Raw genomic sequence first — 27401 nt, forward strand, 5'->3', positions numbered from 1 at the left:
CGGGATCTTGGGTTCATGTCACGCTACACGTAACCCCACCAGCAAAAAAAAGTTATCTGTTTTTAACACAACGGGTCTTTCTCTGTCTTTCTCTTCCTTTCGGATGTTTCTCTCTCTCTCTCTCTGTCTGTCTTTTGTTCTGGCCATCTGTGTATTCGGTGGTCCTGTAGGTAACATCACTCTGTCTGAACACTTTGATTGCCTTGACAACGGGCAGTTGGAAAGATTATCTGTGATCACCAGGTATTGTTCTCTGACTATAAATGCGGTAACCTTCCATGGAATCCCACACTCGCTCACCTGACGAAGGAGAAAGCCTCCGAAAGCTTGTGATTTTCAAATAAAACAGTTGGACTATAACCTGGTGTTGTAAGATTCCTTACATTTATAAATAGAGGCATAGAATACAAAAGCAATGAAATTATTATGAACCTTTATAAAACACTGGTTCGGCCACAACTGGAGTATTGTGTCCAATTCTGGGCACCGCACCTTAGGAAGGACGTGAAGGCCTTAGAGGGGGTGCAGAAAAGATTTACTAGAATGGTTCCAGGGATGAAGGACTTCAGTTACGTGGATAGATTGGAGAAGCTGGGGTTGTTCTCATTAGAGCAGAGAAGGTTGAGAGGAGAGTCGATAGAGAGAAACTATTCCCACTGGCGGAAGGGTCAAGAACCAGAGGACACAGATTTAAAGTGATTGGCAAAAGAACCAAAGGTGACATGAGGAAAAACTTTTTTGCGTTAAGATCTGGAATGCACTGCCTGAGGGGTTGGTGAAGGCAGATTCAATCATGGCTTTCAAAAGGGTATTAGATAAATACTTGAAGGAGAAAAATTTGCAAGGCTACGGGGAAAGGGCGGGTGAGTGGGACTAGCTGGATTGCTCTTGCAGAGAGCCGGCATGGATTCGATGGGCCAAATGGCCTCCTTCCATGCTGTAACCACCCTATGATTCTATGAAATGAACATAGTCAGCAATTTAAAGAACTGAAGTATAAGCTAAAAAAATTGATCAGAAGGGACAAAACAAAATGTGAGAGAAACCTGTAAAGATGAGTAGATATGGTATCAGCATAGGTGAGTTTCAGCAAGTGAAGACTCTCCCTGGAAAGTGCGAATCAAAGTTAGCTAGTTTGAACTCTGTGATGCAACCTACTTGTTGAATATTGCTCTTCTAATGGCCTCATGATTGAAGCCCTGTCCTGGTTTATTACTCAGCCATACAAAGCAGAAGGTCTCAAGTTCAACTCTCAATTTGTGGTGAGTTAATTGATCTCATCCAGGCAGCACTTGGACCTCTACAATTGGTTGTAGTGCTCCTGGGTTCACGGAGGGAAAAAATCAGGCAGATTCCCACTCCTGATTGTTATTCCTATGCAAAATACACGTGTAGACATCTCGTGAAGGCAAAATTGAGCTCAGCTGTGATGCTGTCCACAGTTGAATAGACATGGTGATGCTCATTGTCTAGACGTGCACACAAAGAATTCTTACTTGGACAAGGTACCCGAGGAGCTACTACCATTTGTGGAACTGCATTACAGTAAGAGCCTTACAGAGAAAAGGGGAGAATGTTTATACAGGATGGAAAATGTCCATTCAACAACCTTCAAAAGACCCATAAAAATTGGTAGAAAAATCAACGTGACAACCACTCAACAGGACCTTTCTGAAAGCATTGGAGATGACCTCGTGTAAAAGACTGAAGAAGAGTAAAGCTGTTGTGGAGTAGTAACAGGACTGATTAAATCATGGTGGAAACATGTTTCACCCATTACGTCCGCGAAATCTGGAAGCCATGCGAATGAGCAATTGATTGATTTGAATCAGAATTCACCATCTTGCCAAAGAGAGAGAATCTGAGAGAATTACGACAATTTCTGAACAATTAGGTTGATTAGTTATCCAAACAAAACGCTGTTGAACGTGGCACTCGGAAGGATGATGATGAATAAACCTAATCAAGAGCTTGCTGAGGAGCAAACAGAATTCGGTGAGGAAGAAGAGCAGTGTAGATGATTGTGCATCTGTCTGCAATTACTGATTAACTATTAACCTGCAGTCAGAGTTTCAGGAGCTAGGGAGGAAGTTAAAAAGCAGGACCTCAAAGATAGTAATCTCTAGATTACTCCCAGTGCCACACGCTAGTGGGTATAGGAATAGTAGGATAAGACAGGTTAATGCGTGGCTGGAGAAATGGTGCAGGAGGGAGGGCTTCAGATTCCTGGGGCACTGGGACCAGTTCTGGGGCAGGAGGGATCTGTTCAAGATGGATGGGTTGCACCTCAACAGAGTTGGGACCAATGTCCTTGCAGTGAGGTTAATCAGTGCTATGGGGGAGAGTTTAAACTAATTTGGCAGAGGGATGGGCACCAGGATGAAACATTAGAGAGGAGAAACAAGGTGCACAGAGGAGAGACAAATAGCACTAGAGTAAAGAATAGTTCAGAAATAGGAGGGATCAGACAGGGAGCAAATGCGAGGCAGTCTAGGATGAGTTTGTAGTACATGTGCGTAAATGCACATAGCGTGGTAAATAAGGTTGGTGAGCTGCAGGCACAAGTAGCCACATGGGATCATGATATAGTGGCAATAACAGAGACTTAGCTCAAAGAAGGGGAAGATTGGGAGCTTAATATTCCTGGCTACAAGGTATTCAGGAAAGATAGGGAAGGAAAGAAAGGAGGAGGGATGGCAGTATTGATCAAAGAACCTATTATAGCACTGAAAAGGGATGATGTAGTTGAGGGGCCAAAGACAGAATCCATTTGTTTAGAATTATCGAACAATAGAGGAGCTATTACGCTATAGGATGTATAATATAGGCCACCAAATAGTGGGAAGGAGATAGACAGCAAATTTGCAGGCAAATTACAGAAAAATGCAAGAACTATAGAGTAGTGATAATGGGGGACTTCAATTATCCAAATATAGACTGGAACAGTAACAGTGTAATCTTCAAAGGGCAAAGAGGGGGAGGAATTCCTGAAATGTGTATCAGAGAAGTTTCTTGATCAGTGTGTTTCCAGCCCAACCAGGAAGGAAGCAGTGCTGGATCTAGTTCTGGGGAATGAAGTGGGGCAAGTGGAGCATGTTTCAGTGGGGGAGCATTTGGGGAACAGTGATCATAATATCATTAGGTTTAGAATAGTTATGGAAAAAGACAAGGAATAATCAAGCACAAAATTACTTAACTGGAGGAGGGCTAATTTCGATGAGTTATAAAGGGATCTTGCCCAGGAGGATTGGAATCAAAAATTGGTAGGCAAAACAGTAATTGAACAAGGAGGAGATGGTTTGGACACAGAGTTGATACACTCCCACAAGGGTGAAAGGAAGGGCATCCAAAGCTAGAGCTCCTTGGATGACTAAAGATATAGAGATTAAAATGAAACAGAAAAAGGAGGCTTATGACAAATGCAAGGTTTATTATACAGTAGAGAACCAGGCTGAATACAAAAAGTACAGAGGAGATCTATAAAAGGGAATAAGAGGGGCAAGAGAGAGAGTATGAGAATAGATTAGTGACTAACATAAAAGGGAACCCAAAAGTCTTTTATAAACATATAAATAGTAAAAGGGTAGTCAAAGGAAAGGTGGGCCGATTAGGGACAAAAAAGATCTTCTTATGGAGGCAAAGGGTATGGCTGAGGTACTAAATGAATACTTTGAATTGGTCTTCACTAAAGAAGAGGATGCTGCCAATGTCACAGCAAAGGAGGAGGTAGTAGCAATATTGGACAGGATAAAAATAGATAAAGAGGAGGTACTTAAAAGGTTGGCAGTGCTCAAAGTAGAAAAGTCACCCGGTCCAGATGGGTTGCTGAGGGAAGTAAGGGTAGAAATTGCAGAGGCTCTGGCCATGATCTTCCAATTGTAAATGTTACACCCATGTTCAAAAAAGTGGAGAGGGATAAACCCGGCAGTTATCGGCCAGTCAGCCTAACATCAGTGGTGGAGAAACTTTTAGAGACAATAATCCGGGACAAAATTAATGGGCACTTGGAAAAGTATGAGGTAATAAATAAAAGTCAGCATTGATTTGTTAAAGGAAAATAGTGTTTGACTAACTTGATTGAGTTCTTTGATGAAGTAATGGAGAAGGTTGATGAGGGTAGTACGGTTGATGTTGTGTATATGGACTTTCAAAAGGCATTTGACAAAGTATCACATAATAGACTTGTTGGCAAAATTGAAGCCCATGGAATTAAAGGGACAGTGGCAGTGTGGATATAAAATTGGCTAAGGGACAGAAAGCAAAGTGTAGTAGTGAACAGTTGTTTTTCAGACTGGAGGGAACTATACAGTGGTGTTCCCCAGGGGTCAGTATTAGGCCCACTGCTCTTTTTGTTATATATTAATGACCTGGATTTGGGTATAGAGGTTATAATTTCAAAGTTTGCAGATGACACGAAACACAGAAATGTAGTAAACAATATGGAGGATAGTGACAGACTTCAGGAGGACGTAGACAGAGTGGTGAAATGGGCAGACATATGGCAGATGAAATTTAACGCAGAGATGTGTGAAGTGATACATTTCAGTAGGAAGAATGAGGAGAGGCAATATGAACTAAATGGTACAATTTTAAAGGGGGTGCAGGAACTGAGACCTGGGGTTGTATGTACGTAAATCTTTGAAGGTGGCAGGACAAGTTGAGGAGGCTGTTAAAAAAGCATATGGGATCCTGGGCTTTATTAATAGAGGCATAGAGTACAAATATAAGGAAGTTATGCTAAAATTTTATAAAACACTAGTTAGGCCTCAGCTGGAGTATTGTGTTCAATTCTGGGCACCACATTTTAGGAAGGATGTCAAGGTCTTCGAGAGGGTGCAGAAGAGATTTACTAAAATGGTGCCAGGGATGAGGGACTTCAGTTATGTGAAGAGACTGGAGCAGCTGGGATTGTTCTCCTTAGAGCAGAGAAGGTTAAGAGGAGATTTGATAGAGGTGTTCAAAATCATGAAGGGTATTGATAGAGTAAATAAGGAGAAACTGTTTCCAGTGGCAGAAGGGTCGGTAACCAGAGGACACAGATTTAAGGTGATTGGCAAAAGAATCAGAGGCGACATGAGGAAACATTTTTTTGCGCAGAGAGTTGTTATGATCTGGAATACACTGCCTGAAAGGGTGTCGGAAGCTGATTCAATAATAACTTTCATAAAGAAATTGCATAAATACTTAAAGGGAAGAAATTTACAGGGCTATGGGGAAAGAGCAGGGGAGTGGAACTAATTGGATAACTTTTCAAAAAACTGACACAGGCACAATGGGCTGAATGGCCTCCTGTGGTGTATCATACTATGATTAAAGCAACTGGTGCTCATGGTGGAAACATGCTTCACCGATGATGTACAGAAATCTGGAAGGCATGTGAATGAGCAATTGATTGGATTGAATCAGGATTCACCGTCTTGCCAAAAACAGAGAATCTGAGAGAATTACGACAATTACTGAACAATCAGGTTGATTAGTTATCCAAACAAAACACTGTTGAACGTGGCACTCGGAAGGATAATGATGAATAAACCTGATCGAGAGCTTGTTGAGGAGCAAACAGGATTCAGTGAGGGAGAGCAGTGTAGATGATTGTGCATCTGTCTGCAATTACTGATTAACTATTAACCAGTGCTCATCAATTACTCAAAAGCATTTGATTCTGTGAGCAGTGCAGAACTCTCCAAAGTGCTGCTTAAGATGAGCTTTCCTGCACATCTGGTAGGACTGCTGCACATAGCCCAAGACTCTGCATTGAAATAGATATGTGTCAGAGAGCTTTGTGATTTATACAGGACTCTGTATCCTTTCTCCTCACCTCCTCAGTTTCCCAGACATTAATGTGAGGGTTTCCTGTTTTACATTCAGACTGACTTTTTTTTAGTGACCAGAAGAACATATACCAATATATTAGCTAAAAATGAAGAAACTGGTGTTGTAGCAGGAGGAGAACAATTCTACAACCTTCTGTACACTTGTTTGATCGTTAGTCAAAGACTTCCACCTAAAGTTGAGAAGGAAGGAAGAAAATTAAAAGTCAAGCAAGTGATAAGACAGCAGGAGAAGTAAAAAAATGAACAAATTATATATATCAGGTCTTGGACAAGACAGAGGGCAGTGACTGCAGTGCAGAGAGAAGAGAATTAAGAAGTAAAATGGCTGAGCTGACAACTTGCTTGGGACTAACGCTTCAGCCTTAATTACTTATTTCCTTGTCTTCAGCTGCTAGGCTTCTCATCTACTTCAGAGCTCCCTGCATTTTACTGAATTGTAGATCCAGGTTGATCTGGGTTGGCTATTGGAGTTAACTCCTTGTGTACATGCTGTGAGCCAATTTTTCCTCAACTGGGGAGGAGATCCACTTCATCCCCACATTAAAAGGAGCAAAAAACAAAAGATCAAAATGTGATCAATTAATGTTAATTATATTCAGGTGGTGTGTATCAATTGGGAACTCTCCTGTATCCATTTATAAGAGAGCTGATCTAGAGTGTGGTGTGTGTTATTGTGTGGAACTCTGTGACTAAAGGCTTGGAAGCAACTGAAGACCAGGCTCTGGTAGTCTATCCTTCACCACCGGGCTATCCCGTTTAGATCACAAAAGCTCGACAAGTGAAACGGATGCAGATGAGGAGGTGGTGAAAGGAAACTTCCTCTCTGAGCCCAAATCCAAAGATCACTTCTACTGAGAAGTATAAAATGGAAATCAAAGAGTGCTTCAGCATGGGAACTAGTCATGGTGGCGAAACCAGCTCCAGTGAAGGCAGAAGGCGGATAATGGATGAAGATATCACGATGGAATCATGTGACGACTCGTGGGACCTGGCAACATGTTATTGTCCGAAGCCCTTTGCAGGCAGCCTGTTGATTGAATGTAACCAGAGGAATCCCTGGATCCGCCTGCTCTTGTGCCAAAATCCAAAAGTCTAATGTCCCTGATATCTTTTACTGTGCAAAATGTAGAGCTGTGAAAGAAGGGGGAAAATCGGGCTCGGGGCTGAAAGAAGGTCCCTTGGATGAACAATTCATGAGCCTGTTCTGTGACTCGTCTACGTGAAGTAAAACCATGAAATTAAAAAAGGGTGGAATGTCAGCCAAAGAAACCTTGAATAAAGCCAGAAGGGAGTTACTTTATTTGAACAGTAAAGGTTACAGAGTAAAGCACACCGATTGTCAGGGCACCTCTTTTCCTCCTCACTGTGGAGGACCCAGGGATACTTCTTACAAGGTATGTGCAGTAGAAAGTGTTATGTGCTTGTGGTTTAATCACTAAAACAGCCAGTTGTGGTTATAGAACAGATTAAGAGTACAGGAAATCAAACAAGACAGGTGCATTCCTGACCAGAATTGTGGGTGGCTCAGTCTCAGGCCCATTCTGATGTTATGCCCTTCGTATTAGGGCTCATCCTTCTCATATTCAATGCAGTTTATGCGTAGATTAGAAGCAGACTGTTTCCACTGGTTGAGGGATGAAGAATGAGAGGCCGTGGATGCAAGATTAAATGTAAGAGATTTAGAACAGGGAGCAAAAGAAACTTCTTTACACAGAGAGTTGGGAGGCTGTGGAATTCAGGCTTAGTGGCTGAGGCACAAAATTCTGTAGTGACAAGTGGCCCTTGTGTTTTTAATCCAAGACCAGCTTCAACCCAGTCAGTGGGGGGACAGGTGACACCATCCCACTGACTCCACCTCCTTTTCTACATCAGGCCATCTACGTGGTGGCCAGAACTTCCACATGCCCCAGCCTGCACTACTCGTCTTCAGGTTGGAGACCCACTGCTCTGGATTCCGCCTAATTTCCTGCCCACCCCCCAGTCAACTCCCACCCCCTTGACCCTGAAATTGTGCCCTAGGCCCCAATGAAATTCAGGACCCAGAAATCTAACCTTGAGGACAGAAGTCAAGCAGTTGGTTGTTGGCAGTTTTTGGTACTTCAACAAGTTCACTGTATTAACCACTGCAACACCAGAGCATTTTTTTTTAGTATATTTTTCACTACAGGGTACGGGGAGACGAATTTGTTGACATTTGACAGGTCAATCCTTCTGTTAATGTGACTACAAATAATGGTGTGGAGATGCCGGTGATGGACTGGGGTTGACAATTGTAAACAATTTTACAACACCAAGTTATAGTCCAGCAATTTTATTTTAAATTCACAAGCTTTCGGAGGCTACCTCCTTCCTCAGGTGAACGATGTGGAAATTCATTTCCACATCGTTCACCTGAGGAAGGAGGTAGCCTCCGAAAGCTTGTGAATTTAAAATAAAATTGCTGGACTATAACTCGGTGTTGTAAAATTGTTTACAAATAATGGAAAATAGCTTCCAAACTAACCAACTATCTTTGTTCTTTATCTGTGATAAACATGAGTTGTTAGGGCATTGAAATAGTGTTGGTTGAATATTAGCATGTGAACGTTTAACAGGCTGGAATGTAATTCCTTTGTCAACTTTTTTAACAGAGGCTTTAGGCCATTTATTTGAAATGGATTAACACCTCAGTCGGAGCAGCAGACAAAGGAACAGCACGCAAACATATTCAGCATTCAAATGCTAATATTTCATACAATGTAATTTCTAGGCTTTCAGCTTCATGTATATTCCACATGTTGGAACAGCTCCAGAATTTGACTTAGGAAAAAAACCTAAGATTAGGTTATAAATCCTTTGAATGTACAGAATTAGCCAACAACATGTAAAACGGGCCAGATTTTCAAATTCAGCCTTGGGTTGACATTAAACTCATCATCGCCCGGTTTGTGTAAAGGGGCTCATTTTAAAATTAAAAAATGAAGGAAGTGAAACCAGAGTAACTCTTCACTTCTCTTCAAAAGGCCGCTAACGACAAGCTCAGTTACTGTTGCCGCGCGGGCAATATTTCCACTTCAACAGCACCAATTGTCCACTGCAGTTTCGTAATCTTCAGTCCAAAAAAAAATGTATCACTCCCCCTTTTCACGCCGCTGTTACACGGCATTAAACATGAGGTTAAAAGGCTGCAGTTATAGTCTACCTGCTTGGTGGAAAAATTCTTTTCAGCTGGGATCAGGGAGCACATTTGCCTCTGAGTCACAAGGTTGTGGGTTCAAGTCCCACTCCAGAGACTTGAGCACAAAATCTAGGCTGACACTCCCAGTGCAGGTACTGAGGGAGTGCTGCACTGTCGGAGGTGCGGTCTTTCGGATGAGACGTTAAACCAATGGCGCCCCGTCTGCCCTCTCAGGAGGACGTAAAAAAAATCCCATGGCAGTATTTCGAAGAGCAGGAGAGTTCTCCCTGGTGTCCTGGCCAATATTTAGCCCTCAACCAACATGACTAAAACAGATTATCTGGTGATTTATTTCATTGCTGTTAGTGGGATCTTGCTGTGTGCAAATTGGCTGCCGGCTACATTACAAGCGTGACTACACTTCAAAAGTACTTCATTTACTGTAAAGTGCTTTGGGTCGTCCTGCAGTTGTGAAATGTGAAAAGGAAAAGCGCAAAAAACCACTAAATGTCGCTTGTTTCTCCCAATGTGCTGAGTTGATGAAGTATTATTGCCGCTACCTCAAGCTTCAAGGACAGAAGAGTGACGGAGATGTCCGATGGTTCTATTTACTAGTCAAGAGAAATCCAGGTTGTTGATGTGAATGCCCAAAACACCTGGCAGGGATTGCTCTTGGATGCTGACAACAATGACTCCCTCCCCCATGACAACAGTACAGTGTAAGGACACAATTATTCCTGCCAACTCCCTCTGTGTTATTGGAAGAATAGAAGATAATGGTACCCATCTCCCTCTTGGAAATCATTTCAAACATATTTAAAGCTACAAAAAAATGGAAGCTCATCCATTGAAAATGTTTGTCCAGTTCCATCTACTGTGAAGATTGTCCAATTATTTTTGTGGTAGAATTGAATTTTAGGACATGGCGGTGCTGAAGACTTTGAGTTCTGCTCTTCCCCTGGCTTGTTGGCAATCACAGAGCCACAATCTAAGGAGCAGAAGGCAGTGTTGAAGCAATGCATTCTGTACTGGCAAATTTGCCAATACAGAGCGACTTGTGGGAAAGTGTCTTGGCTCCTGTGTGCTGTGGTCCTCATACGAACGACATGATGCTGTAGCATCATGACTAAACACTTCCCACTACCCCCACACCTTCCCCCGCCCCCCCCCCACCCACCACCTCACCACTCTGTAGCCACATAATATCCTGGGAGAGGGGAAAAAACAGAGTAAAACCCAGGGCCAATAAGGGAAAAAAATATTCTGGAAAATTCCTCTCTGACCCCTTTGGTTGATCGAAACCAGTCCAGGAGATCACATGGACCAAGTGTTATCTGCAAAGCCACTTACCTTCTATATGATCCAATCTTTGCCCCAGTCAAGAACCAGTCCAGCTCCCTCTTGAAGGCGTACAGAGAGGCAGCACCCACCACATCAGCCAGCGACGCATTTCAGAGGCTCACTGGGAAGAGAGGCTCCTGATGATTCAGCTGAGATTGAGAACCTTCCATGTATGGGAACCATGAGCATCAGTTCTTATCCTACCACTCAGTGCGGTGTAATAATCTCACTGTAGGCGGGTAATACCGTGTATAAAGGATATTTCTTTGTGTAATTCCTTTTTCTTTATGGAATTGATTATTTTCTACCTCCCAACTTTTTTGGGGGAGGGGGTTGGCAGGGAGAGGGGAACTTTTGTGTGCATCCATGGCGAACAGTAACATCCTGCAGAACAGAATGCTTTTTCATTTTCATCTCTTGGACCTGGGTTTGACTCTCTCGAACTGGTGAAATGGAAGTCTGATAGGTGTGTGGGTCCCCTTGAGGTTGGGAACTCTCAGCCCGATTCCTAGTAGATAGGAAAGATCAGCAGAAATCTGCTAATTCAGCAAGTTTCTGCTATTTTGCTACGTGGGGAGCGGCACTGATGCTTTATGAGACAGGAAACATGCTTTGTGGAGGTTGGATTTGGCCACATTATTTGGGGCAGATTAACCAGTGCTTTAATCTGCAGTTAACATACGCCATGACTATTGTGGGAGTGCTTGATGGGTAATTATAGAGGGAGTTTTATTCTGCTCTTGACCTGCGAGTGCTGGATGCTGATACGAGATGCAAAAAGCACTACTATTCCTCACCTCGTTCAGTTCAAAATTCCACTCCCTTTCCCCCGCAAACAAAAATACAAAAACCTGAAACAAAGGGCTCAATTTTCGCACCCCTGAGCAGGTGCATTCATGGCGGAGGGGCTCTGAAAATTGGGGATTCCCGGGGCGGATCCGGAGCCCGGCTCCAACCCGCCCACTTCCGGGTTCCCCAGTGACGCACTGACGTGCGCGCGCAGCCCCCACATGTGGGACTCCCGCCGGTAATTAAAGCCGGCGTGATGCCACTCAAAGTAATTAAGTAGGTATTTCAGGTCGTTTGCAGACCTGATTGACCTGATATTTTAGGAGGGGTGGGATTTTCAAGTCAACTGGGACTGTTTCCCGTACTGGGGGAAACACTCCCTGTTGAAATGGACGAATTGCAGCCATCAGCCTGTGGCAGCTGCAAAGGTCCATTTGACAGGTCGGCGGGGGGAGACCCTCATTCATTGCAGGAGGCCACTCTGTCACTTTGGACAAAGTTTGGCCTCCACCACCCTCCTCCTAACAACAAAATTCACAAACTTGCACACTTACCCCGGTGTGCAGACACATTAACCTACCTTGCGGACCCCCTCAAATGTACATCTTCTGGATGGGGGCCGCCGTAGCTGCAGTCATGACCTCCTCGGAGGGCGAACAGCATCACCAGCCTCACCGGCCACGCCGTCCACCTCTGACACGTGGAGCTCCACAACACAGTGCTGTGACACATCCACCTGCACAGCAGGAGGGAGGGCAATGGCAGAGAGAGATGGGTCGCAGAGGGCACTACCCTCGCCACAGGGTCTACAGACCAAGGCTCAGCTTCCTGGACCTCTCTGAGCAGCAGTGCACACGGAGGCTCGGAGTCACTCGACATGTAGTCGTGAACATCTGCAGCCTCCTTCATGCCGAGCTGCTCCCGGCTGGCCCGAGCATCATCATCTTACCTGTCGCTGTCAAAGTCATCACTGCCCTCAACAACTTCTCCTCCGCATCCTTCCAGGGTGCCACCGGGGACATCGCCGACGTCTCTCAGTCGTCTGCAAAAAAGAGCCCTGCAAATACACCTACACCCACTCTGCAGTGACACAATGGGTGGCATCAGTTGTGGGTCTTCATAGTGATCCTCAAGAAAGGGCATTATTGCACAAACCAGACAAGATTCGCAAAGACGTGGCAGTAGTGGTGATAATATAATATGTAATGTGAGTTGGTCAGAAATTAAATATCAGTAAAAACCATGACAAACCCTCAAACACCCTTGTGCATCCCCATCATGCCTTACGCTTCCTATTGCACATATGTGATGCATGCCCTGTGGCTGCAGCACAGGTAGTGGCAGGTTGAGTGAGGCTGACCGTGAAAGAGATGCATGTGAGGGTGAGTATGAGATAGAGCCATGAGATTGTATGAGGATTGGGTTGAGTGGTAGTGGTGGGATGAGTACTGGCGAGGTGAGTAAGTGCAGGTAAGATGAGGATGAGCTTTGAGTGGGTGTGAGGAGTGATTTGATAGAGTAGTGTTGGCAGTGCAGAAGGAGATGTGAGGTGAGGGCGGTGATGTGGCAGATGGAGTGTAGGGGAATGAGTAAGTGTACTCACTTCGGCTGACCTACTTAAGTCATTGGAGTGCCTCCTGCACTGTATGCAGGTGCGCGATATGTTGGTGGTGCTGGTGACCTCCTCTGCCACCTCGAGCCAGGCCTTCTTGGTGGCAGAGGCAGGCCACTTCCTCCCGCCCGCCGGGGAGAAGATCTCTGTCCTCCCCCTCATACTCACCCCATCCAAATAAGTCCTGGAGTGAGGCATCATTAAACCTGGGAGCAGCCTTCCCCCTGGGCTACTCCATGCTGTAATTTTGCCTATTTTCTGCAGCATCAGTCAGTGGAGGACTGCCCCTTTAAATAGGGCTCCTCCAGCTGACAGCCTGTGCCGCGCATGCACAGTCCGCCTGCTGTGCAGCTTTCGAGCGCGAAACCCGGAAGCAAATGTGCGATTGCGTGCGGAGCACCCCGATTTCACTGGGCGTGTTACCCATGCGCCCAGTCGACCCCCCGTTGCAACCCACCGCCTTTCTAATATCGGGCCCAAAGTTTGTTTCAGCAGTTATTTTGTTGGCAAGTGGTGAAAGTAAGATTTAGAAGATGGATGACAGGAAGGCTGGGGCTCTTTTATCTAGACAAGAGAGGGTGACCTAATAGAGATCTTTAAAATTACGAAGGGGTTGTTAGGATAGACATAGAGAAGAAGTTTCCACTTGTGAGTTGTCCAAAACTAAGGGTCATAAATATAAGATAGTCACTAATAAATCCAATAAGGAATTCAGGAGAAACTTCTTTACCCAGAGAGTGGTTACAATGTGGAACTTGCTACCACAAGGGGTAGTTGAGGCGAATAGCGTAAATGCATTTAAGGGGGAGCTGGATAAGTAGATGAGGGAGAAAGGAATAGAAGGATATGCTGAAAGCATTAAATGAGGAGGGGTGGGAGGAGGCCCATGTGGAGCATAAACACCGGCATAGTTGGGTCAAATGACCTGTTTCTGTGGTGTACAATCTATGTCATTCTCTGTCATGGGTTTGCTCGCCCTCCATGGGTTTTCTCCTCCTCCACATACAGTTGAACCAGGAACTGGGAGCCAACCATAATGGGGGATGGGAGGGGTCGGCAGCTCAGGTACCACATCTTCCCACTCCAAGGCACAGCACACATGTGTGCCAAAATGCTGTGTATTCGTCCCACTTACAACAATGGGCCGTTTGAAAGATGCTGTTGCAATTGATATAATGCAAGGGATTGTTGGAGAGATTACGGTTGCAACAGGCGGTGAGATAATGCTTGAGCGTAAGGCATCCAAATGCCCAAGGAGAAATAATAGGCTGTGAAAGGATGAGGTCAGCACAAAAGAATTCACAAACATTAGAATGAAACCTGGGAATATAATGCCGTTCTGTACCTTGAGCTCTCACCTTGAGAAGAAAGGTGCAGCCAATGTCAAGGCTGAAAAACACATCTAAGCTCTTTACTGATTCATTTCAAGGTTAATAAAATGTTACTACATTGTTACATCAGACAATTAGTGAAACTTTAACTTGCTCAATGAATGCCACATAATGGGAACCAATTTTGCTTAGCTGGTCCCTTGAAGTGATTTTTTTTTTGGCCAACATTGCTGCAGGCCTGGTCTTATGTTACCTTAATGGAGTTGGAAATTTTTTGACGTGTGTCCTTCGCAATGTGATGGGCTTGGATGTAAGGCAGCTTTCATTATCTCAGAAATTGATTGGTTACCATGGTTACCTCCCTAAAAAAATAGCCAACCATTGCATTTACTGCGGAAGGTGTAAATGTATTCTTTTCGACATCACCCTGTCCACTGTCAAACCTTCCCTTCAACCGTCCCCCATGGTTTATTCTTCATTCAAAGTGAGTGAAGATGAGAAAGATGAGATCTGAGGTAGATCTAAGTAGCTTTCAGTTATCAGGATTAAAGTCTGTTTTCACAAAGGCAACTACATAGGCAGCTCATGGAGAAAGGAGGCTGAGTGTTCTTTTTGCTAGATTTGATCCCCATTTCATCTCAACACCATATCTGAGAAAGTGACCTTTTCTGATGTTTCTACTTGGGTTACCATAAAAGTCTCCTAATTTCAGTGACTGAAGCACAAAGCTACGGAAAGAAAAAAAGACTTGCATTTAAAAACGCTTCATGGCACCTCTCAGAAACGCCTTAAAGCAATTCACACACAATGCATTATTTTAAAATGTAGCCACTGTTGTTATGTAGGTAAATGTGGCAGCCATTTTGCACACAAGATCCACAGAACCATAAAGGTTTACAGCACAGAAGAAGGTCATTAGGCCCATTGTATCTGTACTGGTTCCTACATTACAACAGTAATTGCACTTCAAGAAAGTACTTCATTGGCTGTAAAGCGTCCTGAGGTCATGAAAGGCGCTATTTAAATGCAAGTCTTTCTCTTTTGTTTCTGGTTCTATGTTAGAGCAATCCTAAACTAATCCCACTGCCCTGCTCTCTTCCCATAACCTTGTATCGTCCTTGGCATTAATTATTTATCCATAAAACAAGTGCAACAAGGTTCAGTTTCCACCCCTTTTTATCTAAGTTCCTGGATCTCTTTGTTCATCCACACCATTCAGCATCTTTTCATTCCCTGTTTTTTCCTCCCAAAATATATTACCTCGCACTCATATTAAAATGCATCTTTCACCATTCTGCTAAACTGTCCATGTCTTCATGAAGTCTCTTACATCCTCCTCCCTGTTTGGCAAACCACCTACTTTTGTGTCATCAGCAGATTTTGAGATTGCGGTCCCTAGACTCAAGTCCAAATCATCTGTATATCAAGAACAAAGTGAACCCAGCACTGGTCCCATTTCCAACTCTTCTCTGGTTTGAGCAGCTCCCATTTACCCAAAACTTTGAGTCCTGTCCGGCAACTAACTTTGTATCCATGCTACTACATTTCATTTTATAGCATTCACAGAAACTTTTATCACAAGCCTCTTGTGAGGCACTTTATCAAGTGCTTTCTGGAAATCCATCTACACTACATCTACTGAATTCTCTTTATCTATCTAATTGGTCACTTTTTCTTGCCTTTAAAAAATCCATGCCCGCTGTCCTTTATTAGCCTATGCGTTTCGAAATGCTTACTCATTTAATCTAAATTAGGGATGCGGAGTTTGCCCACAATGACAGGAATGAGCTGAATAACTAGTTAATCTATTTTTTGGTGGTGTAATTGCCCTGAGTGTGTGACTCAGAAATGAAGCTGACTTTTTTTCAAGGGTGTTTCTTTTTTTGTTAAATTGTGAAAATGCCAAAGCCATGCAGCTGTAACAATACACAATGATCTACAAAGCTCCAAAGTTTGTCTGATGTAGTTACAAGTCCTCAGTTACTCTCCACTTGGTAATGAGGACCACACTGTTATTTTTTAGTTTGTCCCACCTTTATACAAACACAGTCTATCTTCGTTTTCCAAAGTTTTACGGGCAGAGGGTTTGGAGTTGCAGCACATCAAGAGTGACAACACTTTACACCGTGGAGCGATACGATACAAGCTCATGTGGAAAATTCGTTAGGGCAAGTTTTCTGCGGGTAATTTTAACCTGACCCACCCGGCAGGAAACTGACGGGATCGGATTGGCAGCCCGTTTTACACGCCGCCCGATTTTACTTTTCATTGTAAAATCATTGTAAAAAAAAAATGGCAGCCGATCCGATCATGTCCGTTTGCTGCCGGGCAGGTTAGGTTAAAATTCTGCCCACGAGTCTGAGGTCTCGGCAGGGAGCCTCACCCAGGGGCAGCACGCAACTAAAATTTGGGCTTGTGCTGCCATGATCTTTCTGACTGAGAGCGCTGAGCACAAGTTGAGGTGACTTTCCCCCTATTGGTTCTAAAAACGCAGTTTAGGACCTCCATCCCAAACTCTGAGTGAGTGAGGAACAAGGCCACCCGGATCCGGGTAGTATCTCACTGCACTTTTGCCATTTGTTGCTATAGTGTAATTGCTAGCCTGCGCTCTTGCATTACTTTGTAATATTTATACCTACTAAGACAATTTAGATTTACCTCTGTGTACAAGTATTTTTAATCTTTATGATCACAGGGGTTGTATTAATTGTGAACTATCTGATGAAAATGGATCAAATTCCACATCACTTTTCATTACAATCAGTGAACTACTCAGTGATTGTCTGAATTGTTATTTTTTTCACCTTCTTAATCAATGTCCAGCATTAGGAACATCCTTTATTGAGATAGTTTAACAGACATTTCCGTTGAAGCACAGAACATGTAACCAGTCCTGATAAGTAATTACAGTCTTGCGATGAGTCACAAATCCAATCACTTTCTGCAAAAGGCAAATGTTACGTTAAATGTAGAATCTGGATTTATTGAGCTGGTCACATCAATATTCTTGAAATGGCTAGGATTATTATATTTAATTTAATTAGCGTGTGTGTTTGTGTTACAGATTCTCAAGCAAATCTGATTATCATAATTAGAACAACATTTTAATATAACCTTCGATGAAAATGACTTGACAGCATTGTCTTGATTGCCTAGTGTTATTCACTCAAGGGGCTTTTGCACTACTGTTCTGCTGGCTCATTTTCTAAGGCAAAAATAAATTGTCACAGTAAAAGTCACTTAACAATGAGAATGCTGTTCAATCATTGCATGCGTGTGCAGAGGTTGTCTGCACCCACTTCCCCCCCACCTTCCCCGTCATACAGCATCAGTATAGCTCTGCTTGCAAGGTCCTTTTATGTGGCATTGGAACTAGAACCGATAGTCAGTATAATGGATGTGAGGGGGGAGGAGAGGGCAAATCAGTGGGTAATTGTGCACCAAGTGGTCATAGGAACATAGGAACAGGAGTAGGCCATTCAGCCCCTCGTGCCTGCTCAGTATGGAACGGAATAGACAGGCATGGGAGGACATCATTGATCCTCATCTCAGCCATGGGCCTGGTGTCTGGTTGGGAAGGGGAGGAAGTACCCATAGAAAGGGGACTGTTGACAACCAAGACCCTGGTTGAGGGTCTTGGTTAGAATCATAGAAGTTTACAACATGGAAACAGGCCCTTTGGCCCAACATGTCCATGTCGCCCAGTTTATACCACTAAGCTAGTCCCAATTGCCTGCACTTGGCCCATATCCCTCTATACCCATCTTACCCATGTAACTGTCCAAATGCTTTTTAAAAGACAAAATTGTACCCGCCTCTAGTACCCGTGGTTCTGTACCTCCGTGAGGGGCCAATACCAGGTGACTGGTGCCCATGGTAATGTACCTCAGTAAAAGGTCAATATCTTTAGAAGGTGACTGGTACCCATGATACTTTACCTCAATGAGGGGCCAATACCTTTTAGAGGGTGGCTAGTACCCATGGTCCTGTACCTCAGTGAGGGGGCTATTAGCTGTACTGGGTGAATAGTACCCATGGTCCTGTACCTCAGTGAGGGGGCTATTAGCTGTACTGGGTGAATAGTACCCATGGTCCTGTACCTCAGTGAGGGGGCTATTAGCTGTACTGGGTGAATAGTACCCATGGTCCTGTACCTCAGTGAGGGGGCTATTAGCTGTACTGGGTGAATAGTACCCATGGTCCTGTACCTCAGTGAGGGGGCTATTAGCTGTACTGGGTGAATAGTACCCATGGTACTGTACCTCAGTGAGGGGGCTATTAGCTGTACTGGGTGAATAGTACCCATGGTCCTGTACCTCAGTGAGGGGGCTATTAGCTGTACTGGGTGAATAGTACCCATGGTCCTGTACCTCAGTGAGGGGGCTATTAGCTGTACTGGGTGAATAGTACCCATGGTCCTGTACCTCAGTGAGGGGCCAATACCTTTAGAAGGTGAGGGGAGCAGAACTAACAAAAAACTGGAGGGAAAGATTGGGTAATCAAATAAACCATCGGAATAAAAAGACTACCTATCTCGTAAATTAATGATTCATAAAGGAGCTTGTGTTCGGGGATCATCTGTCTATACAGATAACCTGGAGGCAAGCCCAAGGTGATGGTTTGACTGGTTTTGCTGCATTTTTTAATGACATTTTTTCTTAATTGATATTCTGTTAGTCTTTGTGAGTCTTTTCACTCTGCAATAATGTCACACATGCAGAATAATAAAAAATTCAGTGAGTGAAACTGTGTTCATCTTTAAACTGGTTTTGTGCTGGGATAAGGGACAATGCTTTCTCCCCCACCCCCTGCCTCCCCACCCCCCCCCAAACCGTTTCCTCTTTTCCACCTTCCTCTCTTGCAGGCAGTATCTATTACTGTGGTGCAGTTCCATGGGAATTTACCATGTGGAAAATGACTGGATGAACAAAGGGGGAACTCCTTCAGTGCGACACAGTGTCTTGGCTTGGGGTTCTGCCACCCACCGAAGATCCATTTTAGCTGCTCTTATTTTTTTTGGGTGGAGAAATCTCTGTTAAGAATAAGATTTGTTGTTTTCTTCTGTGTGAGTCAGAGCATGTCAATGTGCTGCGTTCAGATATAACTGGGCTGGGATCAAGGCAGCTGAGTTTCTGTGTGATGCGTGTCAGAAAAAACAGAAATGGCAAAATGGCAAAGCATCATCTCACATCCATCTTCTTTCAAAGGAGGCCCTCGGGTATAAACTGCTTCAACATAACATGGTTGGTCTTTCCAGACCATTCCTTTTGAACTGCACTGGTGTTCTCAGCACCACTTGGAGAACAGATAGGCTCCAAGGAGTTCATGGTGGGCTCTAACTGAGATTATTCTGCCTTTGAAGAGTACATTGTGGAAATATTGATGTATGTCGAACTGGCAAACTTAAAAACTCCTGGTGCAGGGCGATTACACACAGATATTCATGGGTGTTTCCATGATGGATACACTCACCACAGGGCTCTGTTAACATGCTGAGCACAGGCAAAATAAATTTAAAACAGATCTCTCTCTCTCTCTCTCTCTCCCTCCACTTGCCACCTTCCCCCTTAACGCACAACCAAGATCAGGAAAATGCCTTTGTTTAAAAGGTGATAAATGAATGAAATCAAAAATATCAAGCGGATTTGAGATACAGTTTAATGCTCGGCGGGAGGCGGGACGGGGGGGTTGTAATACTAGCGATATTAGCTCGATGGGTCAAATGATCTTTTCTCCCCATGACTATTTCAAGTCTCTCACAGTTGAGTGACCATACATTCAGTACTGGTTAAAATCTGCACTTATTTTCATTTCTGAACTCTGTTTCAAAAGGTGCTCTACAATAATAAAATATTTTTTGGACCCATCAGTGACTGGGAACATTGCACAGAATCTAACGCTAATTTAACAGCTGTTGTTTTCCCAATTCTCCTTTCGATGATCTGTACGCAGCACCTAAAGGGAAGTCGGAAATGGGAATCCATTGGTATTTGAATGTCAGACTGGTGCTACTGATGGCAGTTGTCTACTTATGGCTTTAGATTTGTCTCAGGTGTGTTCTGTTCTGGAATGTGGACCTCAAGTTAATTGAAGCATGTGGTGCCTTTAATAATTTAAAGCCATAGTTGCTAATAAGTCCACTAAGAAATTCAGGAGAAACTTCTTTACCCAGAGAGTGGTTAGAATGTGGAACTTGCTACCACATGGAATAGTTGAGGCGAATAGCATAGATGCATTTAAAGGGAAGCTAGATAAGTACATGAGGGAGAAAAGAATAGAAGGATATGCTGATAGGGTGGGATGTGGAGCATAAACACTGGCATAGACCTGTTGGGCCGAATGGCCTGTTTCTGTGCTGTAAATTCTATGTAATTTGTTTATCCTCCTTGCGGGTCAAGTTGGCTCCAAGACAACATGCTTGTCAATAGGAGATTGAAATCAAGTGAACCCTCTGTGGCAGACTCCATTATCTGAGCCAGGGGGCTGTAAATGGCTGACCAGCCAGCCTGATTCGTTAATGGGACCTGGAAGGGTCGGGGCTGCGATTCTTTCAGCTCAGCTTCAGAAAATAGCTAATTTGTTCGGATGTTCTGAGCTGCAGGATGTTAGTTTGCGATCTTTGTGAAGCTTGCCACTTTGCTCTGTGCTGTGAGCTGCCTAATTTTAGCTCATTTATCTCCAGCAGTATCTTTCTGCACATGTGACTCTTGCCATTCTGTGCCTAAATTCTCTGGGTTTAGGTCAGTGGGGCGTGTCCCTGTGGGGAGAGTGTGGACTCCATGCCAGGAAGACTGAAACTCTGCTGATGTGGTTTCTCAGTAGCTTGATCTGGGATCTCATAAAAATGGTTTCTGTACATATTAAACACACGATTGACAAACAAAATTCTATTCTGGCATGCATCTCATATTCTGCTATCTTCATGTTTTAATGAGCTTTCTATCCCTTATTTCTCCATAGAAACTATGCTGTAGTTTCCTATTCCCTTGTGCTGTTAACAATTCTCCATCTCCTTTACCACACCTCATACTTTAATCCATGCTCCCTAACCTAATTTCTGTCACATTAACAAATCCACATATTGAACATCACTTAGCACAATCAAAATATGTACATGTTCAATATCTACCATTGAGCACAAGAACTGGAAGATTCGCATGTACCAAATACACTGGACAAATATACATATAATGTACATCTCAGTCCTTATTTGTCCTTTCTTTCATCACTATTTTCAGTCATCTGATCCATCTGGTTTTGTCCAAAAATGGGATAAATTCCCTTTTCTTACTGTTAATGATAACAGAATGGTGGAAGTGATTTTGTTGCATGCAATTTTGTTGAAGGGAACAATTTAAAAAGAAACAGCCAACAATGACCCAACTGTAATAATGCTCCATTAAGGCTTCTCAAGCAACTAACCGATCATTTAACTGGTATAAATTAGTGGTGACTGGCAAGCAGTGATAGCCATTTTATGGCTGCAGGAATGCACACAGTAGTACTTTAAAGGGACAGACCACTTGAAGCTCAATTTAAATTGATCAAAAATTTGCAAATTCACAAGCTGACCCAGTGTGGGCCTAACTCCGATCCCTTTGGTGAGATTTCATCCCTAATAGTGACCTGCAGAAATCCTGAAACACCACTCACCCTGAGCATTGGGAATGCACTCAAACTGCAGCTCCTTTATCGCCAGAAGCTTTCTTCTTTGCCAGATTAACACCATTCGGAACATTTTGAAAGGGCATGTCCTTCAGCCCTTCCAGTTCTTTTGCCACCTGACTCATTGACGCAATGAACCGCTCTCGCTGTGAGGTGTTGACAATCCAAGCGTTTATTTCCATTTGTATCTTTTTAATGAATCCTGTTAGACGACACAACTGAAAAAGCTATGCGTGCATGTGTAAACATGTCCAAGGGAATTTGCAGTAACAGAGTGCGTCTGGGTACCCCATTCATAGCCAGTTAAAGGATTGTATTGGTTTTAAAACCAGGAAATTACAGGGTGTGTGAAACAGAAGAAGCAAGCAAGACCTGCCTATCCTCTCTGGGATTGTAACAAGGCAACATCACGCTACTAAATTCAAATGTATGGGGCTCAGGAAGGAAGTGGCACTTTGGGTCAATGACACACTCCAGTCTCAAGCAAGTAGAAAATGTTGTATTTTTTAATTTAATAAAATGCTTAATTTAATTATTTTTATTAATATGTTTATGAGCTCACAGGGACAAAATGGGAATAGGGAAGGTTATCTTTGCACACTGTGTGTAGTGAAATTGTTCGTTATAAATGCGCTTACAACTTCAGTGCATGTCATACACAAGGAAACCTTCTCTGTAGTGTCCAGGAAAAGTCTAATGATGATCTAAGAGCACTGATTTGACTGCAGCATTGTTTTCCAATTAAGATCTCAGATATTCCAACAAGGATTGGAAAACATGAACATGAGCCGGGAATTTCCTCGGAGCTGCTTCCGCTCCTCCGGTGTAACTTCGGCAGAAGTGCGGCGTAAACCTCATTTCCGTGCGTAAACGGGGTTTCCGGCACATCTTCCCATGAGTGGGAGCAGCTCCGAGGAAATTCCCGGCTCGTGGTATTTTTTGGTGAGGTTTTCTGTCTTCAGGGTGAGGGGTGTTAACACTGGGAATGGAGCATTTTCCCGCATTTTCATCAAATCAAAGGGATTAATTTTGACTGGACGATATCTGATCAGCCACCCGTTATACATCTCTCTGCATTTTCATTTCCATTAACTTCAACGATGAATTCAATGACTACAAAGGAGGATGTCTGGCAAAATGTCGTGGAGGCTCTCTTTCCAGTTTCATTGGAGCATCTCCGACTGTAACTCATTCTTTCCCAGCTCCTCAAGACTGTGGAACTTTTCTTAGTCCTCCTGTCCTTCTCCAAGCCACAGGTCATTGAAATCTAAGTTTGGCACCCACTACTTCTTGATTCATCTCATCTTGTGTTCTACTTTGTTCAACCTTGGCAATGTCCTGCACTGTAGGCCTTGGGCCTCCATTTAGTCTTCTCAATTAACCACAAAACTTGTGGTAAAGATTTCAACTGAATGGACATTCTTGTAGCCCAAGAAAATCAATTTGTGATTTGCTTCATGTTGTCACTTCATTGCATCATTGTCTAAGGACATTTTCCTAATTTTTTCCCACACGAGTATATTTTTCACACTTATGTTAAAATTTGTGTTGTACATCGGTGTTTTCAGCACAAGTACCCAGGAAATAGAAATAGCTTATGGCAGATGGTCAGGGCCACGCTAAGAAGTAATGACAGTCCAGTACTTAACCTATCACTTTGATTAATGGCGTCATTAGCTGCTAACATTTAAGGGTGCTGAAATATTGGCAACCTGTAACAGTGCCAAATTTTCTGAGCATATGGCACTCCAACCGTATGGTGTAACTTCCTTTACTTGGCTGCACCTGCTCCAATCTCATTACTTTTTTTAACCCTTTCGTTGAAACGCCACAGGTCCATTTCTGCTCCCCCTCTCTTTCACCATTTTTGTTTGTCACAGGTGAGTTATTCTGATGCTCACCCAGATGATGTGCAACATATCGAGTTTTCCCTGCAGTTTATTGTCGCATTTTGAGTTTCTCTTCCCCCCACCCCCCACCCCCCCAGCATAATTTTCGCTGACGTTGAAAGCTTGGAGAAAAACTCTTCCCACAAAGGAATGGGGCAAATCCAGAACTTCAAACGGATCTGCTACAACCAGCTGAAAATCAACTGAGATAATCGTGCATCGTGATGGGTTTTGGGGGATTTTCTCACTGCCCATTGAAAATGAATTGCCACTTGCTGACATGGTCATATATCCAACGCAGTATATAATTACTTATTTTTAATGTTCTGGTCATTGCAGCTCACTACTGTGTCAACCGTGGCTCAGGGGGTAGCACTCTTGCCTCTGAGGCAGAAAGTAGTGGGTTCAAGTCCCACTCCAGAGACTTGAGGGGGAAAATTGGATAGGCCCTGTTATTGGGCGGGGGTAGCGCGATCCGCTGTTACTCTGCACTCAATGGCCGCTGCGTAGGCAGGGACAAGACTCCCATCAGCCCTGGGGACTTACCTGCAATCTGCATAGGAAGTCAGCGTTGAACGAAGATTCCATGCAATTCGCATTTTCCACTAGGCAGGGGGAGCTCCAGTCTCTTAAAGACAGGCTGACTCTTAAAAAATCTCTTAAAGGTAGCTGGTACCTGTTAATTGCTGAAAATAACAGCCTGCTGTCTGCATGGAGTCTGAATGGAGATCTGACATCGCACATGCAAAACCTAGGAGCAGCTCCCATCCCTATGTTTACAAACTGATGAGTTATGTTAAAACATTGAATAAAGGTTGCGCACTACTAAATCCCACATCCTCCAATCTGCATGCCAGACCTCTCCAATCTGCCGATCTGAGTTGGTACCATGTCTGCGAGAGTGCATGCACCAAGGTTCTCTGCTGATGCACTAGACACCTTGGTGCAAGAGATGGACAGAAGGAGGTACATCCTATATCCACGGAGGGGCGCGTAAGAAGCCTGTTGTACCCAAAAGGCAGTGGGAGGCAGCGGGGGGGTGAAGTCAATGCCAGATACACGGCATCATGAACATGGATGCAGTGCAGGAAGAAGTTCAATGCTTTGACATGAGTGGTCAAAGTGAGTGAGGTCAACTGTCAAATGGAGTCTCCTACCAACTGCACCACTAGCCCCATCCACTGCAACACACACTACATCCCCCATCACCCACATACCAACAAATTCTTTCTATCAGTACTCAACTGTTCCAATCAGATGCTTCCTCTCATCCTTACACATTACCACTGTTGCAAGCCGCACACCCACAACACACAGGCCACACACACTGGCAGCTATTCAACCATGAAAGGCACATCACCCAGACACACGTCCCGCTTTCTTGCAGGAGAAGATGGCGCATATCAGGAGGCAGCAAGAGGCAGTGGCATTTAGCCCCTCGAGCCTTTTCCGCCATCCTATGAGATCATGGTTGATCTGTGACCTAACTCCATATACACGCCTTAGCCCCATATCCCTTAATACCCTTGGTTCACAGAAATCTATCAATCTCAGATTTAGAATTCACAATTGAGCGAGCATCAGCTGCCGTTTGCAGAAGAGCGTTCCAAACTTCTCCCACCCTTTGCGTGTAGAAGCGTTTCCTAACTTCGCTCCTGCACGTCCTGGCTCTAAATATTAGGATATGTCCCCTCGTCCCAGTGTTCAAGTCTAGGAGACCTCCAAAAACAGTTACAAATGTCTTGACAGCCAGAAGCAATAATCCAGCCACTAAACTGCAAATCCTGCATGGTCCCTTTAAATAGTGCTGGTGGGGGTCCTCCAGGCACTTTAAGATACGTTCAGATGGTTGGGGTTAAGACTGCGTTGAGTTGAGCGTTAAGTCCCAAAATGGTGTCTATCACTTTAAATCAGCGTTGCACACGGATTGTATCCATTTTCTCCTTACTTTGCATGCTTCCGGCGTTCGTTATCTGCGTCTGCGTTAACTGCTATATCAAGATGGCGTCTGGCGCATGTCACGGTGGAAACGTGTGTGCGTAGCCAAGACGTCACCTTGGCACTTTGGAAGGCCATGCAGCGCCAAAACGGGCGCTATGCGGCCCAATTTAGCGCCCTTGAGCACATAATCCAGGCTGACACTCCAGTGCAGTACTGAGGGAGTGTTGCACTGTTGGAGGTGCCGTCTTTCGGATGAGATGTCTGCCCTCTCAGGTGGACGTAAAAGAACCCACGCCGTTATTTTGAAGAAGCGCAGGGGAGTTCTCCCCAGTGTCCTGGCCAATATTTATCCTTCAACCAACATCACCAAAACAGATGATCTGGTCATTATCAAATTGCTGTTTGTGGGACCTTTGCTGTGCATAAATTGGCTGCCACGTTTTCTACATTATAACAGTGACTACACTTCAAAAATACTTTATTGGCTGGAAAGCGCTTTGGGACGTCCTGAGGTTGTGAAAGGCACTATATAAATGCAGGTTTTTCTTTCTTTTTACTGTGCATTTAATCTATGCTATATCTGACATGAGAGTGCTTGATTCTGACACTGGAGATGGAAAAGTGTTCCATCTGTAATATTTCATCTTGAGGAGACTGGAAATTTGACAATGTGATGCCTTCATACATTCGAGGATTTCAATATAAACTTTCTTTTTACCATGTTAAAAAATGAATAATTTAGGCCCTTTTGAAAACATATTAGCTCCTTTTTATTCTTAAAGTAAATTTTATTAATTTGCTTTTAAGGTTTGGTCTTTTTTTCCAGTCAAACTTCAGGGTAAGAGTTAATCTGGGTGTATTATAAAGAAAGAATAAGGCCCTTATTGGTAAGTGGTGAGTAATTTTAAATCATTGTTCCAGAGCTGATTTCTGGAAAGCTGAGCCATTGTAAAAGTAACCCAAGAAGGCTTGTTGCTACACGATGTTAAGAAAAAAAATTGCTATTTTTGCAGACTTCTAAGTTCAGGAGCTCCCAGTATCTAGTCAGACCGAGACTGGGCCGAGGGAATCAAGTTACCTGTGTCAAAGTCAGCAGGATTTTGAGGTCAGTTTAAGCACATTGGATAGTTTATGCTCTGCTTAATGTGGTTTATAAAGCTACCAGTTCTCAGGAATATCACACTGTCTTTCCTAATTATATATAAAAAAAAACTTAAATCGATACCTTGTATAGTGAGTGGCTTTCATATAATGCCTCTCATTGTGTGGACTATGAGGCTATTTCAATACTCTCAGGAACTGCTCTCCAACAAGTTATTGTTCATTGCCACCCTGAACTTTGACCTTTTTAATCTTTCTGAACTAAACTGCTGCGGTGATATGTCAGTTATCTTTTCCCCTTCTCGCTCCCCTCCCCCACTCCAGCTCTGCATCTGGTGATTAAATGTCACTTTATTGCTAAGTTTCCTTTTCTCTCCAGTAGATTACCTTGATAGTATATTATATTAGTCCACTAATGAGCTAATCCCCCCCCCTCTCCCCTTTCAAGCCAGAGTTTTCTGTGTATTTGTGTGTCAGAGACTCAAAGCCTCAGATTATCCCCTCCATTCTCTCTGCGGTGCACTGCACCCTGCACACTCCCCATTCTTGAAATGAAGCAATTCTCTGCAAATATTTGCTGCGAATGATCGAATTGAACCAGAATGTGTGGCAGAGGGCAAATATTTACCGGGAGGGGGGGCAGGGGGAAAGAAATGTAAGAAGCTATACCCAATGTATGCAATTGCATATAGATTTATTTCAGCATTGTCTTGGGGGTTTGGGGGGTGGGGGGAAGGATTT

This window comes from Heptranchias perlo, chromosome 17 (assembly GCF_035084215.1).
Source record: "Heptranchias perlo isolate sHepPer1 chromosome 17, sHepPer1.hap1, whole genome shotgun sequence".
Classification (NCBI taxonomy): Eukaryota; Metazoa; Chordata; class Chondrichthyes; order Hexanchiformes; family Hexanchidae; genus Heptranchias; species Heptranchias perlo.